Genomic DNA, 16251 nt, shown 5'->3' with positions numbered 1-16251 from the left:
TTTGGATGCCTAGGAAGAAATCTCTCACCCCCTCCTCCCAGGGCCGGATTAACCAGGCGTGGCCCTGAAGACCCGCCCGGTGTGGGGGGAATCATGCTCTCCTGGACAAAGTGGTCAGCCCAGGGTCCTATGGCTAGCTGTCCTGCCCAGAGCCCCCATCATACCAGTCAAAAGCCCACGAAGTCCTGGCATGTGGAGTGCTCTGGTCCCAGCCGAGCCTCTGCAGTTGTTGGCTGCCCAGGGAGGAATTTCTCACCCCCTCCCCCCAGGGCCCGATTAACCAGGCGTGGCCCTGAAGACCCGCCTGATGTGGGGGAATCTTGTTCCCCTGGACTAAGTGGCCAGCCCAGGGGTCCTATGGCTAGCTGTCCTGCCCAGAGCCCCCAACATACCAGGCAAACACACCAAGAAATCCTGGCATTCGGAGTGTTCTGGGCCCAGCTGAGCCTCTGTAGTTTTTGGATGCCTAGGAAGAAATCTCTCACCCCCTCCTCCCAGGGCCGGATTAACCAGGCGTGGCCCTGAAGACCCGCCCGGTGTGGGGGGAATCATGCTCTCCTGGACAAAGTGGTCAGCCCAGGGTCCTATGGCTAGCTGTCCTGCCCAGAGCCCCCATCATACCAGTCAAAAGCCCACGAAGTCCTGGCATGTGGAGTGCTCTGGTCCCAGCCGAGCCTCTGCAGTTGTTGGCTGCCCAGGGAGGAATTTCTCACCCCCTCCCCCCAGGGCCCGATTAACCAGGCGTGGCCCTGAAGACCCGCCTGATGTGGGGGAATCTTGTTCCCCTGGACTAAGTGGCCAGCCCAGGGGTCCTATGGCTAGCTGTCCTGCCCAGAGCCCCCAACATACCAGGCAAACACACCAAGAAATCCTGGCATTCGGAGTGTTCTGGGCCCAGCTGAGCCTCTGTAGTTTTTGGATGCCTAGGAAGAAATCTCTCACCCCCTCCTCCCAGGGCCGGATTAACCAGGCGTGGCCCTGAAGACCCGCCCGGTGTGGGGGGAATCATGCTCTCCTGGACAAAGTGGTCAGCCCAGGGTCCTATGGCTAGCTGTCCTGCCCAGAGCCCCCATCATACCAGTCAAAAGCCCACGAAGTCCTGGCATGTGGAGTGCTCTGGTCCCAGCCGAGCCTCTGCAGTTGTTGGCTGCCCAGGGAGGAATTTCTCACCCCCTCCCCCCAGGGCCCGATTAACCAGGCGTGGCCCTGAAGACCCGCCTGATGTGGGGGAATCTTGTTCCCCTGGACTAAGTGGCCAGCCCAGGGGTCCTATGGCTAGCTGTCCTGCCCAGAGCCCCCAACATACCAGGCAAACACACCAAGAAATCCTGGCATTCGGAGTGTTCTGGGCCCAGCTGAGCCTCTGTAGTTTTTGGATGCCTAGGAAGAAATCTCTCACCCCCTCCTCCCAGGGCCGGATTAACCAGGCGTGGCCCTGAAGACCCGCCCGGTGTGGGGGGAATCATGCTCTCCTGGACAAAGTGGTCAGCCCAGGGTCCTATGGCTAGCTGTCCTGCCCAGAGCCCCCATCATACCAGTCAAAAGCCCACGAAGTCCTGGCATGTGGAGTGCTCTGGTCCCAGCCGAGCCTCTGCAGTTGTTGGCTGCCCAGGGAGGAATTTCTCACCCCCTCCCCCCAGGGCCCGATTAACCAGGCGTGGCCCTGAAGACCCGCCTGATGTGGGGGAATCTTGTTCCCCTGGACTAAGTGGCCAGCCCAGGGGTCCTATGGCTAGCTGTCCTGCCCAGAGCCCCCAACATACCAGGCAAACACACCAAGAAATCCTGGCATTCGGAGTGTTCTGGGCCCAGCTGAGCCTCTGTAGTTTTTGGATGCCTAGGAAGAAATCTCTCACCCCCTCCTCCCAGGGCCGGATTAACCAGGCGTGGCCCTGAAGACCCGCCCGGTGTGGGGGGAATCATGCTCTCCTGGACAAAGTGGTCAGCCCAGGGTCCTATGGCTAGCTGTCCTGCCCAGAGCCCCCATCATACCAGTCAAAAGCCCACGAAGTCCTGGCATGTGGAGTGCTCTGGTCCCAGCCGAGCCTCTGCAGTTGTTGGCTGCCCAGGGAGGAATTTCTCACCCCCTCCCCCCAGGGCCCGATTAACCAGGCGTGGCCCTGAAGACCCGCCTGATGTGGGGGAATCTTGTTCCCCTGGACTAAGTGGCCAGCCCAGGGGTCCTATGGCTAGCTGTCCTGCCCAGAGCCCCCAACATACCAGGCAAACACACCAAGAAATCCTGGCATTCGGAGTGTTCTGGGCCCAGCTGAGCCTCTGTAGTTTTTGGATGCCTAGGAAGAAATCTCTCACCCCCTCCTCCCAGGGCCGGATTAACCAGGCGTGGCCCTGAAGACCCGCCCGGTGTGGGGGGAATCATGCTCTCCTGGACAAAGTGGTCAGCCCAGGGTCCTATGGCTAGCTGTCCTGCCCAGAGCCCCCATCATACCAGTCAAAAGCCCACGAAGTCCTGGCATGTGGAGTGCTCTGGTCCCAGCCGAGCCTCTGCAGTTGTTGGCTGCCCAGGGAGGAATTTCTCACCCCCTCCCCCCAGGGCCCGATTAACCAGGCGTGGCCCTGAAGACCCGCCTGATGTGGGGGAATCTTGTTCCCCTGGACTAAGTGGCCAGCCCAGGGGTCCTATGGCTAGCTGTCCTGCCCAGAGCCCCCAACATACCAGGCAAACACACCAAGAAATCCTGGCATTCGGAGTGTTCTGGGCCCAGCTGAGCCTCTGTAGTTTTTGGATGCCTAGGAAGAAATCTCTCACCCCCTCCTCCCAGGGCCGGATTAACCAGGCGTGGCCCTGAAGACCCGCCCGGTGTGGGGGGAATCATGCTCTCCTGGACAAAGTGGTCAGCCCAGGGTCCTATGGCTAGCTGTCCTGCCCAGAGCCCCCATCATACCAGTCAAAAGCCCACGAAGTCCTGGCATGTGGAGTGCTCTGGTCCCAGCCGAGCCTCTGCAGTTGTTGGCTGCCCAGGGAGGAATTTCTCACCCCCTCCCCCCAGGGCCCGATTAACCAGGCGTGGCCCTGAAGACCCGCCTGATGTGGGGGAATCTTGTTCCCCTGGACTAAGTGGCCAGCCCAGGGGTCCTATGGCTAGCTGTCCTGCCCAGAGCCCCCAACATACCAGGCAAACACACCAAGAAATCCTGGCATTCGGAGTGTTCTGGGCCCAGCTGAGCCTCTGTAGTTTTTGGATGCCTAGGAAGAAATCTCTCACCCCCTCCTCCCAGGGCCGGATTAACCAGGCGTGGCCCTGAAGACCCGCCCGGTGTGGGGGGAATCATGCTCTCCTGGACAAAGTGGTCAGCCCAGGGTCCTATGGCTAGCTGTCCTGCCCAGAGCCCCCATCATACCAGTCAAAAGCCCACGAAGTCCTGGCATGTGGAGTGCTCTGGTCCCAGCCGAGCCTCTGCAGTTGTTGGCTGCCCAGGGAGGAATTTCTCACCCCCTCCCCCCCGGGCCCGATTAACCAGGCGTGGCCCTGAAGACCCGCCTGATGTGGGGGAATCTTGTTCCCCTGGACTAAGTGGCCAGCCCAGGGGTCCTATGGCTAGCTGTCCTGCCCAGAGCCCCCAACATACCAGGCAAACACACCAAGAAATCCTGGCATTCGGAGTGTTCTGGGCCCAGCTGAGCCTCTGTAGTTTTTGGATGCCTAGGAAGAAATCTCTCACCCCCTCCTCCCAGGGCCGGATTAACCAGGCGTGGCCCTGAAGACCCGCCCGGTGTGGGGGGAATCATGCTCTCCTGGACAAAGTGGTCAGCCCAGGGTCCTATGGCTAGCTGTCCTGCCCAGAGCCCCCATCATACCAGTCAAAAGCCCACGAAGTCCTGGCATGTGGAGTGCTCTGGTCCCAGCCGAGCCTCTGCAGTTGTTGGCTGCCCAGGGAGGAATTTCTCACCCCCTCCCCCCAGGGCCCGATTAACCAGGCGTGGCCCTGAAGACCCGCCTGATGTGGGGGAATCTTGTTCCCCTGGACTAAGTGGCCAGCCCAGGGGTCCTATGGCTAGCTGTCCTGCCCAGAGCCCCCAACATACCAGGCAAACACACCAAGAAATCCTGGCATTCGGAGTGTTCTGGGCCCAGCTGAGCCTCTGTAGTTTTTGGATGCCTAGGAAGAAATCTCTCACCCCCTCCTCCCAGGGCCGGATTAACCAGGCGTGGCCCTGAAGACCCGCCCGGTGTGGGGGGAATCATGCTCTCCTGGACAAAGTGGTCAGCCCAGGGTCCTATGGCTAGCTGTCCTGCCCAGAGCCCCCATCATACCAGTCAAAAGCCCACGAAGTCCTGGCATGTGGAGTGCTCTGGTCCCAGCCGAGCCTCTGCAGTTGTTGGCTGCCCAGGGAGGAATTTCTCACCCCCTCCCCCCAGGGCCCGATTAACCAGGCGTGGCCCTGAAGACCCGCCTGATGTGGGGGAATCTTGTTCCCCTGGACTAAGTGGCCAGCCCAGGGGTCCTATGGCTAGCTGTCCTGCCCAGAGCCCCCAACATACCAGGCAAACACACCAAGAAATCCTGGCATTCGGAGTGTTCTGGGCCCAGCTGAGCCTCTGTAGTTTTTGGATGCCTAGGAAGAAATCTCTCACCCCCTCCTCCCAGGGCCGGATTAACCAGGCGTGGCCCTGAAGACCCGCCCGGTGTGGGGGGAATCATGCTCTCCTGGACAAAGTGGTCAGCCCAGGGTCCTATGGCTAGCTGTCCTGCCCAGAGCCCCCATCATACCAGTCAAAAGCCCACGAAGTCCTGGCATGTGGAGTGCTCTGGTCCCAGCCGAGCCTCTGCAGTTGTTGGCTGCCCAGGGAGGAATTTCTCACCCCCTCCCCCCAGGGCCCGATTAACCAGGCGTGGCCCTGAAGACCCGCCTGATGTGGGGGAATCTTGTTCCCCTGGACTAAGTGGCCAGCCCAGGGGTCCTATGGCTAGCTGTCCTGCCCAGAGCCCCCAACATACCAGGCAAACACACCAAGAAATCCTGGCATTCGGAGTGTTCTGGGCCCAGCTCTATGCGTTTTTCTAAGAAATATTTTGTAACTCTGTGGACTTCACTTATAAAAAATTTACTTCCATTCATAAAAAAAAACACTCTTCATTGTTTGTATTTTGAATTGACACCTTTAGTTTTAGGGGTGTGAGAATCAAAATTCTCCCTGTAAAAGACACTTTCTCTTGGGGCAAATACAGAAAGGCGATGCATTTTCCAACAGATAAATGAACGTGAACCCAAAAACTAACATGTAAGTTTCTCAACTCTCAGCATTTATTACCAGCTTTCAATTCCCTTTCAGCAAATGCATATTTGTGCCCAGATGTTCAAAAGCACGTGTGCATATATACATACTAAAGCCAGAGGAGTTATTTGGAATCCTTAAATCCAATCAGTGGTACAGTGAGAGAGTCCTGTCTTTTCTTTAGACATCTGCAGAACAGTTAGTTAGTGGACATTCTTAAAGTGTATGGATGCCCAGGATTCTAGAAGGTATTTTCTATTTATTATTTCGTGTGTGTGTGTGTGTGTGTGTGTGTGTGTGTGTGTGTGTGTGTGTTGAGTGAATATCAAATCAAGATTCTCCTGAAAGAGAAACAAATTCTTTTTGTATTTTGCATATGATTCCCAAATAATAATTTAACAGCTTTTCCAGTGCAAAATATAATGGCATATACCATGCAAATTTTAAATTTTTCTTAGCTAAATTCTATTATGAGATGAAGGAAACGGCTGCATGAATCTTTTTTTTCTCTTATCTCTTCCTTTCTTCTTTCTTTCATTATAACCTAAAAGAATACAGGTTTGAGATTGTTCTTAGTGTTTGTCCCATAAAATTCTCTCTACCCATTTCTTAAATTGTTGACAATTTCTTGTGAAGGCATCACTCTTGCTGCACTGAGGTACATTTCATCTTTTGGTCTTTAGTTAATGTCCCTTTCTCCCTTGTACTATAACATTTTCAACTCCAAGGCACAAATGCTTTTTGTTATCAAGACAATGTTAGAAGCAGAACTAGTGCAGAAAACAAACAAAAAAAAACATTTATTTAGATGCTGTGATCCAAAGTCATGAGTTGCTTGTCCCAAATGCATGAATGCTCATCCTTCTTTTAGTGTTAATAAGATATAGGGGAGAAAATAGGCAAAACTGTCAAAGTTAGTGGCTGATAAGGAAGATGAGGTCCAGTCTAACAGACTTTTGTCCAAGTCTGTGGTATGATGATGTTATGCAGTGTATACTGATTTGTTCTTTGTCAAATTTAAAACAACATTAGTGTGTTCAGTAACCTTTGGTAGTTTGTGTGATTTACATTCTCAAAAATATGGCATTTATTGTTTGATCTTTTTTCTCATCCATGATTGATTTGTGCTTTAATATTAAAAAGAATATTTATTATTAGGGAAAGTATAGAAAAAAGGGACAAGAGAAAGAAACAAATGTTCACTGGGTCAAGTAAGGCACTTGTCTTGTATATGATTTCCTCAGCTATTCAATCCCTAACACCTTATGATACACTAAACAAAATTTAAAACATAGCTGTTAATGAGGCAGGTTTGCAGGTTGAAGTCTATCTGGTCACTTGGTGAAAGGAAGTGGACACCGACAGTGGTCCACTTTTATTAGGAACAACTTTGTAAGTCATTGTGCTTTAATCAAGTGATATTTGATTATAATAAAAATAAAAAATAAATCATAAAACAAAATTTGATCATAATAAAATAAAACAAAATATAATAAAAAACACTCCTAACAAAAGTAAAGATTGTAATTTGTGTCAAAACTTTAGAAATTGTCCTTTTCTGTTACTTTCTTTGAGGTGGAAGGTAGGGGCCAATGGGCCAAGGAGAAATAGTGCTTGAGTCACATTCGCCACCTCTATGGATTTCGTAAGTCTGTTCTATCATTTAGGGCTGCCTTAGGCAGCTATTGTGTGTGCTCTGGAATCAGAATGACTGGCAGATGGTTACCAGGCTGCTTTTTACAGGAGTCATGAATGGAGGTTGAATGTGGATTGCATGGACAGCCAAGACTCTGCTACTTCAGATTAAAATCAGTGATTAAAGGAAGAGTGAAGCTCTAGGAACCCATCATTGTAAGTAAATGTTTTACTTCCTGTGTATTGTTAAATATGTTTGTGTTACAGGTGATACCCAAAGCTTATTTAAATGTGTTTGTTCAATTTATAAATATGTTAGCTCAATCTAGACATCTAGTTTCTTCATGATTTGTCACTGGCCTACAATTAACCAAACATCTTAAAACTTTAATGTTTTACCCCAGGACCATTTTTGATCCTCTCAGTCACCTCTGAAGTATGAGTTCACTAGCCTTAAGCCTTCCTGTCTCTATATATCATGCTCAATTCTGAACTGGAGATATTTATGAGCAGACAGTTCCAGACTGTAAAGTTTTTGAAAGGAGGTACAGTAGTTCATATTCACCTTTGTATTTTCCCTATACCTAATAAATTACAGCATAAGCTGACAACTGGTAGAAAGTTAGCACATGCTTATTGAGTAATAGAAAAATTAATGTGTAAAAAGTGATTTGATGACCTCCAAGATTTATTCCTGAGCACAGGGCCTTTTGTTGGCTCTAAATACCTCTGAGTGTGGGGGAAAAAGGAAGAAGAAAAAAAAAGAAAGGACAGAAAGAAGGAAAGATGGAAGGAAAAAAGGAAGGAAGAAAGAAGAAAAGAGAAGAAAAGAAAAATAGAAAAGAAAAAAATGTAAAGAAATGAAAAGTGATGATACAAAAAGAAAAGGAAGAGGAAAGGAAAGGAAAAGAAAGCAAAGAAAAAAAGAGGAAAAAAAGGAAAATAAAATAAAAGGAAAGGAAGAAATAAATGGAAAGAAAAGAAAAAAGAAAAGAAATTACAGGAGACATATTAAATGCATGCATAGTGTGGACATCATAGTCACAAAAGGTAAGGTCTGGAGCATGATTGTCCTTGATTTTCCTAGGATCTTCTAGCCGTTTTTCTAAGGAGATGGCAGACTTCTTATATTTTACCCCAACACACACTTACTGTCGATCCGTTACTAGTGCTTCAGTGTATCAGAACCCTGCTTTGATCTGTGAATAGAACTAATAGGACACATATATTAAAAATGGTGCTGCAAGGAATTGGCTTATTTGACTGTGAGGGCTATTGAGTCAAAGCACCATGGAGCAAGTAGTGAAGAAGGACATCAACTATTCTACAGATGAGTGAATGCAATGTTTTAAAGGGAATATCCCTAGATCACTAGATCACCCAGAGCATAGGGAGGTGGACAGGTGACAGAAACTGAAGGGGGATGTAAAAAGATAAGATAGGGTAGTAACAGGGAAACAGGTGCCTTAGGTATACTGGTAATATAGTAATATATCCAAAGCACAGATTCATCAATACTGAAAACATATGACCCTAACTTTCAGCACACACACATATATATATATTATACATATATATGCCTAAAACTCAACTATCAATAATTTTGTAACTCACAGTTCTTTAAAAATCTTTTTTTAAGAGGCAATCGACTGAAGTTCTTGACCATGTTGTAGCTGCAATCTATAGGCAGAGTTACTTCTTCCTCAGTGAATCTTCAGTTGAGCTCTGTTGCATTTAAACAGAATACTGTCCTCTCACAGTGTTTATCAAAATGTTTCCCAAGTGAACAATGTTACCCCTAGGGGATGCTGGAACATTCATAGGGGCAGTGACAGGCTTCTCATGCAAATGAGTTTACTTTCTGTTCTCTTAAAGAAGATTGATTTCCAGGAGAGCCCTGAGTGAGGATTTTTATTTGTTTTCCTTTTTTTCTGAAATATGGGTGATAGGTTAAAGGAAGTTTGGGAATAACCTGAGTTTATTTGCTGTTCAAATCTTCCAACTGATTTTGCATTGTATTTATGTAATTGGGTTTGGGAACACACCCAGCAGTGCTTTGGATATATTCTAGGCTCTATGCTCAGGCTTCACTTTTGACAAGGTTCAGTTCTGTATTTGTTGCTGGGGATTGAACACAGATTGCTTGTGTGCAAGTCAAAAGCCAAATTCACTTGTACTGTCTCTCCAGCTCTCTTTTGATTCTTTACCTCCAATTATTTGGGGGATAGAGAGGCAAATATTCCCAATTACTCAGCTAATATTCATATCTAAATGATAAACTTTTTGTATACATATAATAACCTTAAACCACCCATTAAAGAAGCCTTAGAACTTTATTCATTTACAAATGTATTGTATACATCTGTATACAAATGTATTTTTGCATCTATACAAATGTATAGATGTGATCCAATAAAATGCAGCATAATCATAAAACTTCTGATTTGTTTCAACTGCAATAATAAAAATAATCAAATACCTGAATAACTCAGGCAATTTACTTTTTTGTGTGTCAGTAGCCTAGTTTCTCTTGGTTTTTATTTCCTTTTCCTTTATAATTGTGTTCAGTTTCAGGGTAAATACCAACTTGCCTTATAATTCTGCAAGTATGTAACTTTGATGAAGATGATAAAATTTTATTCCCTTACCAGTGGCAACTTTTTTTTTTCTTCAATACATTCAATTAAGTTTTTCATCCTAAAGCAAAATCTTCCAGATCACAGTGGAAACAAATAGTTGTCATGAGCTGTCATGAGCTGAATTGAATGCTAATCATGGCTAGCTTCTTTCTGCCCCATGAAATGTGTGTTTTACAAGTGACATTCAGGAAAGTATAAATGGGCTATAAATTACATTTTTATTCTCCGGGCTCCATTCGACAAATTCTTTAAATGAATCCTGCATCTGTTTGGTTTGTTTTTTGATGGCACAGATTTCCATGTGCTTTGGTTTTTATATGCCTAAAATCTCTTGCTGATATGGGTCTTTGTCCTAAGTGAAATAGTAAAAAAAAATGCAGTACAGAGGAGTGAATTTCTAAAAGCATCAAAGTGGACTCATAAAAGTGTTCACAGCTTGTGCTCAGAGTCATTCAGTTAAGGAAGGACTCGTATATAAACCCTTATTTTCTAAAAATATCTTTTATTTGACATTCTAAGAAATAGTACCTCATTAACAAACCTGATTCAAGTTCTGAAAGTTCAATTACTAGTCACTTTCTAGTCACTTTTCTAATCAATTTATAGTCTTGATCATTGGAAACAACTTTGATTCTATACCTCAAAAGTTCTGGTTTAGTTTTCCTGATGTTTTTTTAACTCTATTAGATTATTTTAATCTCTTGCATTAGAAAACAAAAAACAACAACAACAGCAAACAAACAAACTTTAGTCCTAGTTCCCTAGAACTGAGATAGGCAGATAAAGGGGTAGTATGGGGAGGAGTAATAAGGCAAATTGAAAATGATATAAGGACATTGATGGTCTTGGAAACTTTGGTAGAAGTGGTGACTGTGTACTCAAAACATATAAGCATTATTATCTATAAACATAAGCAGATATATCTATCAACTAATAAAAATAAAATTTAGAAAAATGATTTTGACAATAGTCATGGGAAGTGACTATCCAACATGGAAGAAGGTATGTTGACACTGGTGGTAAGTGTGGAATTGGAAAATTGTATGCCTGAAACAGGATTTTTAGCAATATTATAAATCATGGCATGTAAACAAATAATCTTAGATTAAAATAAGAATAAAGACCTTTTCAATATTACTCAAATCTAAAATAATTAGAGGAAAAAGCTTAGATTGATTTTTATAAAAGTCCATATTTTAGCAGATTACATCTGGTGGAAAGTGAACTTCATGGAAGGGGTTTGAAGGATATTTATTGCAAACAAACTTGCTGAAATGAAAAGAATAGATTCAGGAAACACCATGGGCAAAGGCATAATGTGCAGAATTAGAAATGTTTTTGGGTACAGGAAGTCATTCTTTGGATGCAGAGAGGAGACATATACAAAACAATATTAAAAGATGCAGGTTTTGTAATAACTTTGATACCCAATAACATAAATAGTTACTTTCCAGGAAAGCAACAGATAATCTATCTAATTAAAGGTGATAAATGAGTTTCAGGCAGAAACTTGAATCGGGAAGATTTTTGCCTTCTTTCTCATACATGACTTCCCCTGTATATAGTCCTCTGTATATATTCCCCAGATATAGTCTATAGAACACTACTGGTAAGATTTGCTGATGCTCTACATTGAGTGGAATATACAATGAAATATTGAGTAATTAAAAAACAGTTTGTCATTGTCATTAAATTTAATGCCTATATAACTTCAATGCATAATGAATTAGATATTTGCTACATGTAATTTTAGATGTACCCTAGGGCTTCTTCAAAAAATACATATCCTATAAAATTATTCTCTTTAAAACTGGAATCAGAATTTCTCTGTTTTGGAGCTGGAGAGATTTTAGGATAGGTAAGGTGTTGTGTTTCATGCAGCCATCTTGGTTTCTATCTCCAGCATTCTATAAGTTTCCCAGACTAGAGCACCACTAGAAGTGATACCTGAATGTAAAGCCAGAATTAATTCCTGAGCACATCCAATATGGCCTAAAAAAATTACAAAACTAGAAACAGAATATCTGTCTCTTTTCCTCTTACTTCTAATTTTCATCTTCCCAATGGACATTTTCCATAGCTAAAATTTGAACTTAACATGTATTTCTGAAGATTCAATATGACCCACTGAAGTAAAATATCAGAAAAATATTTGGATGGATATCAGATATACATATATAAACAGGATCAGCAAACTATAGCCCATAGTCAGATTCAGCTCTTCTATTTTGTGATGAATTTTATTTGAATATAATGATGATCTTTAACTAGTTTCTATCTTGTCCAAAAATGTTATTTTTTAGTTCCACCATATAAGTGAGTAAAATGATTATGTGGCATTCTAATTGCAAAAAATGTGATTGGATGTTGGGGCCGGAGAGATAGCATGGAGGTAAGGCGTTTGCCTTTCATGCAGAAGGTCATTGGTTTGAATCCCAGCATCCCATATGGTCCCCTGAGCCTGCCAGGAGTGATTTCTGAGCATGGAGCCAGGAGCCCTGAGCGCTGCTGAGTGTGACCCCAAAACCAAAAAAAAATTTTTTTTAAATTAAAAAAAGAAGAAATGTTATTGGATGTGAAGATAAAAATCATTCAACAAGTATCCCACATTTTTAATTTGCTGAAAAGCTAGTCAAAAAAAAAATTGGTCTATGTTCAATTCCACAAATCATAGCATGAAGAACACTTCCAAATCACATCACATAAATAGATGATACATATACATATATTATGGAGATATAGATATAGATATATATTTACTTTGGGCAGGTATGAAGAAAAGCTTAGAAAACTTTAAGGCTGAAGCGATTTACAGCAGAAGGAGTATTTGCTTTGAAGGTTGAAGACCTGGGTTTGATCCTCGGCATCCCATATGTTCCTCAAGACTGCTGGAAATATTCCTGAGCTCTTAGCCAGGAATAATCCCTAAACACCACTGGATGTGGCCATAAAACAAGGCATAAACAACAACAACAATAACAAAATGGGCACTTTTTTTTTAATTAACTTTAACACAGATAAGATATCAGGCATCAGTCTGGTACTGATTTCCAAAGATTATCTCAAGTTTCTATATCAGAGATAACAGCACCCATATTGATATGCAAATAGAAGCTATTTTAGTGAAACTTTTCTTTTAACTTTTTATACTTTATTTTAGCCTTCTAGACTTATCAGACCATTGCAAGAAAACCTTTGCATTAAAGTAGTAGGTTTTCAGATTAACATAGTAGAGATTATATGAAAAAAAGAAAGATGTTAAATTTTGTTTCCTCTTCTCTTTGTATTTTTGGATATAACTTCTGTACTGGTTCTCATTTAAAGCACATTCTACTGCAACATAGTCTTGCTAAACTGTCCCAAATTTCATATTCTGCTATGTAGTTTAGAAGTAAAATGACTAAGGAACAAACAAAAAAGCAGAAATAACATTTGTGTGCATCCTTCTCAAAACAAAAAAGACATATTATTAACAGTAAAGTAATTGTGTGTAGTAATAATAGCTCCACTTTCTGAGGAATAAATAGGGTTAGAGAAGCTTTGTAACGCGCTAAGTTATTTGGTGAAGAAAAGAGTTCTTCCCAGATAAAGTCTAGAAAAAAATAAATGCCATGTCAGAATTCAAATTTAGATGAAAAAAAAAAAAACATGAACTATTTTGGATTCCATAGAGGTTGAAGCATTCTCAGCTCAATATAGACAAGATCAGGTGAGATGAGAATGCAAGTAACTTGATCATATTGCTATTAAATAACGGCAGAAACAAAAGAAGTGATTCGAGGAAGAGACAAGGGTAAAGGCAAACTGATTATATTTTGAATGATAAAATAGCTTCCAAATCTTCAAGTCTCTGCATACATATATATTTATGAATTCATCTTAGCAACAATGAAAAAAAAAAACCATCTGCAGCTAACACCTACAAGAAATCAAAGGGTTGTAAATAGTCTGGTGCCTCACTAGGATTTTCTGATATTCAGAGAAAAAATTAAGTATGAATTTTCTGTTGGCTTATAAATCCAGCCATAGGTGAGTAATGTTTGCAAATCTCTAATAACTTGGAAATACATACTTATTGCAATACAACCTAAGCTATTCAAAGTCACTGCAAGGTTGATTCAACAATATTTTAGAGTTAGAAATCTTTTATGATTGAGGCTATAACTCAAATGCCTAGTACTTTAACTTTGCATGCAGGAAGCCATGTTTCAATCTCTAGCACCACAGGAACTCTGGAATGTTATGGGGGGAACACAAGGGAGCATTTTCAGATGAGATTCCCCAAACAAAAACAATAGTAAGTATATTTTATTTAACTATCTTTTAGTAAAAGTCTGACTTTTCCTTGCATATCCTCTCTTTTCTCACTCTCATGCACACAATTCAGACTCTTGTCTATGACTATAATAAACCTTAATGACTATTTATGTCTGTGAGTTGACAAACAACTTACTGCACATCATTTTTATATGTTTTTTTAACTCAGAAGATAATAGTTTATAAAAATGGTTCGTTTCATGCTTTTTGTATTTTATTATTAATAGCTACTTTCTATGGATAATCTTGAAGCCAATTTCCAGATTAAAAGAAATTGAATAAGAAGTCCAAGGTGAGGCCTCCAGGAATATAGGTAAATGGTCTTGCCTACCTTGTGGCTAACTCTAGAATATTATACCACTACCACTACCATTCCTTTATTTGAAAATCATTACTTTCCATTTTTAATTAAATCAGACTCCTAAATTGAGCTGCAATAGTCAATCATCTAACTTTGCATCAATACTCCTGATCTACCGCTTACCATTTGCTTTCTTCTTATTTTACTACCGCACAACTAAAATTGGTTTACTAGAACAATCTTGCCTAGCATGCACAGGTCCGGGAATCAGCACACTATCACCTCATCTCCTCTCTCTCAATTCAAGTACTATCAGATGTAACGTAGGTGACTACCAACACCATTAAATTTTAGTAGTTCAATATACTACAATATTATATTGCTGTGGTCCAGCACTAAGCCTTTAGGCCTGATGCCACTAGGCAGATTACTAAGATTGTTCATGGACACCCCAGAGGAATCTCCACCACCACCAAAAAGAACAAACACCAATACATCTTTCAGGATGCAATTAAGACATTTTTTTCCAACTAATGGCAGCTCCCTGAACACCTTACAAACACACACACACACACACACACACACACTTACTTCACGTCTTTATCTTGCTCTAGTGATGATGTACATTTACTCTTCCAAGCACTTGATGATTAGATTTGTTTCTTTTTGTAATTGTAGAAAATAAGTGCACATAAACACTTGAAAACAATAGGGATTTATTATCCTACAGTTTTGGATGTCAAAATTCTTACATGCATCTATTGGGTTAAAATCAAGATGTAACTGGACTATCTTTTTTATAAAATAAAAAATATATATTTCTGGGTAAATCCATTTCCTTGGCCTTGTCTAATTTTAGAGGCCATTGCAGATCTTGGGGACAGACTAACTCTTTCCAATGCCTATAATACCAACTAGAGTGAGGGAAGCCAATTATTTTTGCTTTCTATCTGTGTTCAATCTTTCTTTATATCTTTCTTCTACTTTCAAAATTTCTTTTGGTTATGTTTAGGTCTGGGTAGACAATCCAATTCCAATGGAAATGAACTATTGGTTAAAAGCCTTAATCATACAACTTAAATTCATTTTTTGTCATATAAAATATTTACTATTTATTCTTGGGAATAGAAAGGTGACAATGTAGGATGAAGGAAAAGTCATCCTACTGTAATACTTGTATGTTAACCAGTCAATGAATACTACCATATCTAGTCCCTGCACAACACACACCACAGACGTTTAGGAAAAGAAAATATAGTATTTGTCATCTTACCAATGCTCCATTGTTCTTAAAAAAAAAAGCCTCTGAAATGGTATGCCAATAAATATATTGAGAGAATTCAGTCACAATTAAATAAGCAAATTTATAGGTCATTTCATATATTTGCTTATTATTTAAAGAAAAGTGTTCCCAATATTGTTGCACTACAGGAGGAAATTGCTATGCATTCTTTGATTTTCTCCAACAAAGTAGTTCTCCTTGTTAAATTATCAATATATTCACTATAGAAAGTTTTCCTAACTCCTTGTCCTCCCAGGTAAGACTAATCTCCTAAATGACATTTTAGGGTCCATTTTGGAAACAACTAATCGCTTTCTCCTTCCCTCCCTATTTCCTTCCTTCCTCCTTTTATTCCTTCCTCTTTTCTTTCTTCCTTCTTTCTTTTCTTCCTCATTCCTTCCCACTCTCCCTCCTTTCCTTTCTTCCCCCTTCTTTTCTTCCTTCCTTCCTTTTTTTTGTTCCTCCGTTTCTGTCTTCTTTTCTACCTTCCTTGTTCCCTTTTATCCCTCTCCCTCCATACTGTTTATCTCCCTCCCTCCTATACTTACTTCCTCTTCTCTCTCCCTCCTTTACTTCTTCTTTTATTCCTCTCTCCCTTCTTTCCTTCCTTCCTTCTTTCTTCCATCTTTGTTCCTTTCTTCTTTTCTTCCTCCATCCTTCTCACTCTCCCACTTTTCCTTTCTTTCCTCTTCCTAGTTCTGTCAGCCTCCATGCCTGACTTTTACCGTATCATCAGGCTAAGGTCCATAGCTCCTGAAAAAGATAAGAAAAACACCCAGCTTACTTCCCATAGCCCCAATGGAGTCAAACTATAAAGATTCACCTACAGCAATGAAA

This window comes from Suncus etruscus, chromosome 9, assembly GCF_024139225.1.
Source record: "Suncus etruscus isolate mSunEtr1 chromosome 9, mSunEtr1.pri.cur, whole genome shotgun sequence".
Taxonomy (NCBI): domain Eukaryota; kingdom Metazoa; phylum Chordata; class Mammalia; order Eulipotyphla; family Soricidae; genus Suncus; species Suncus etruscus.
The sequence above is the reverse complement of the archived record's forward strand: the minus strand, read 5'-3'. Positions refer to the sequence as shown.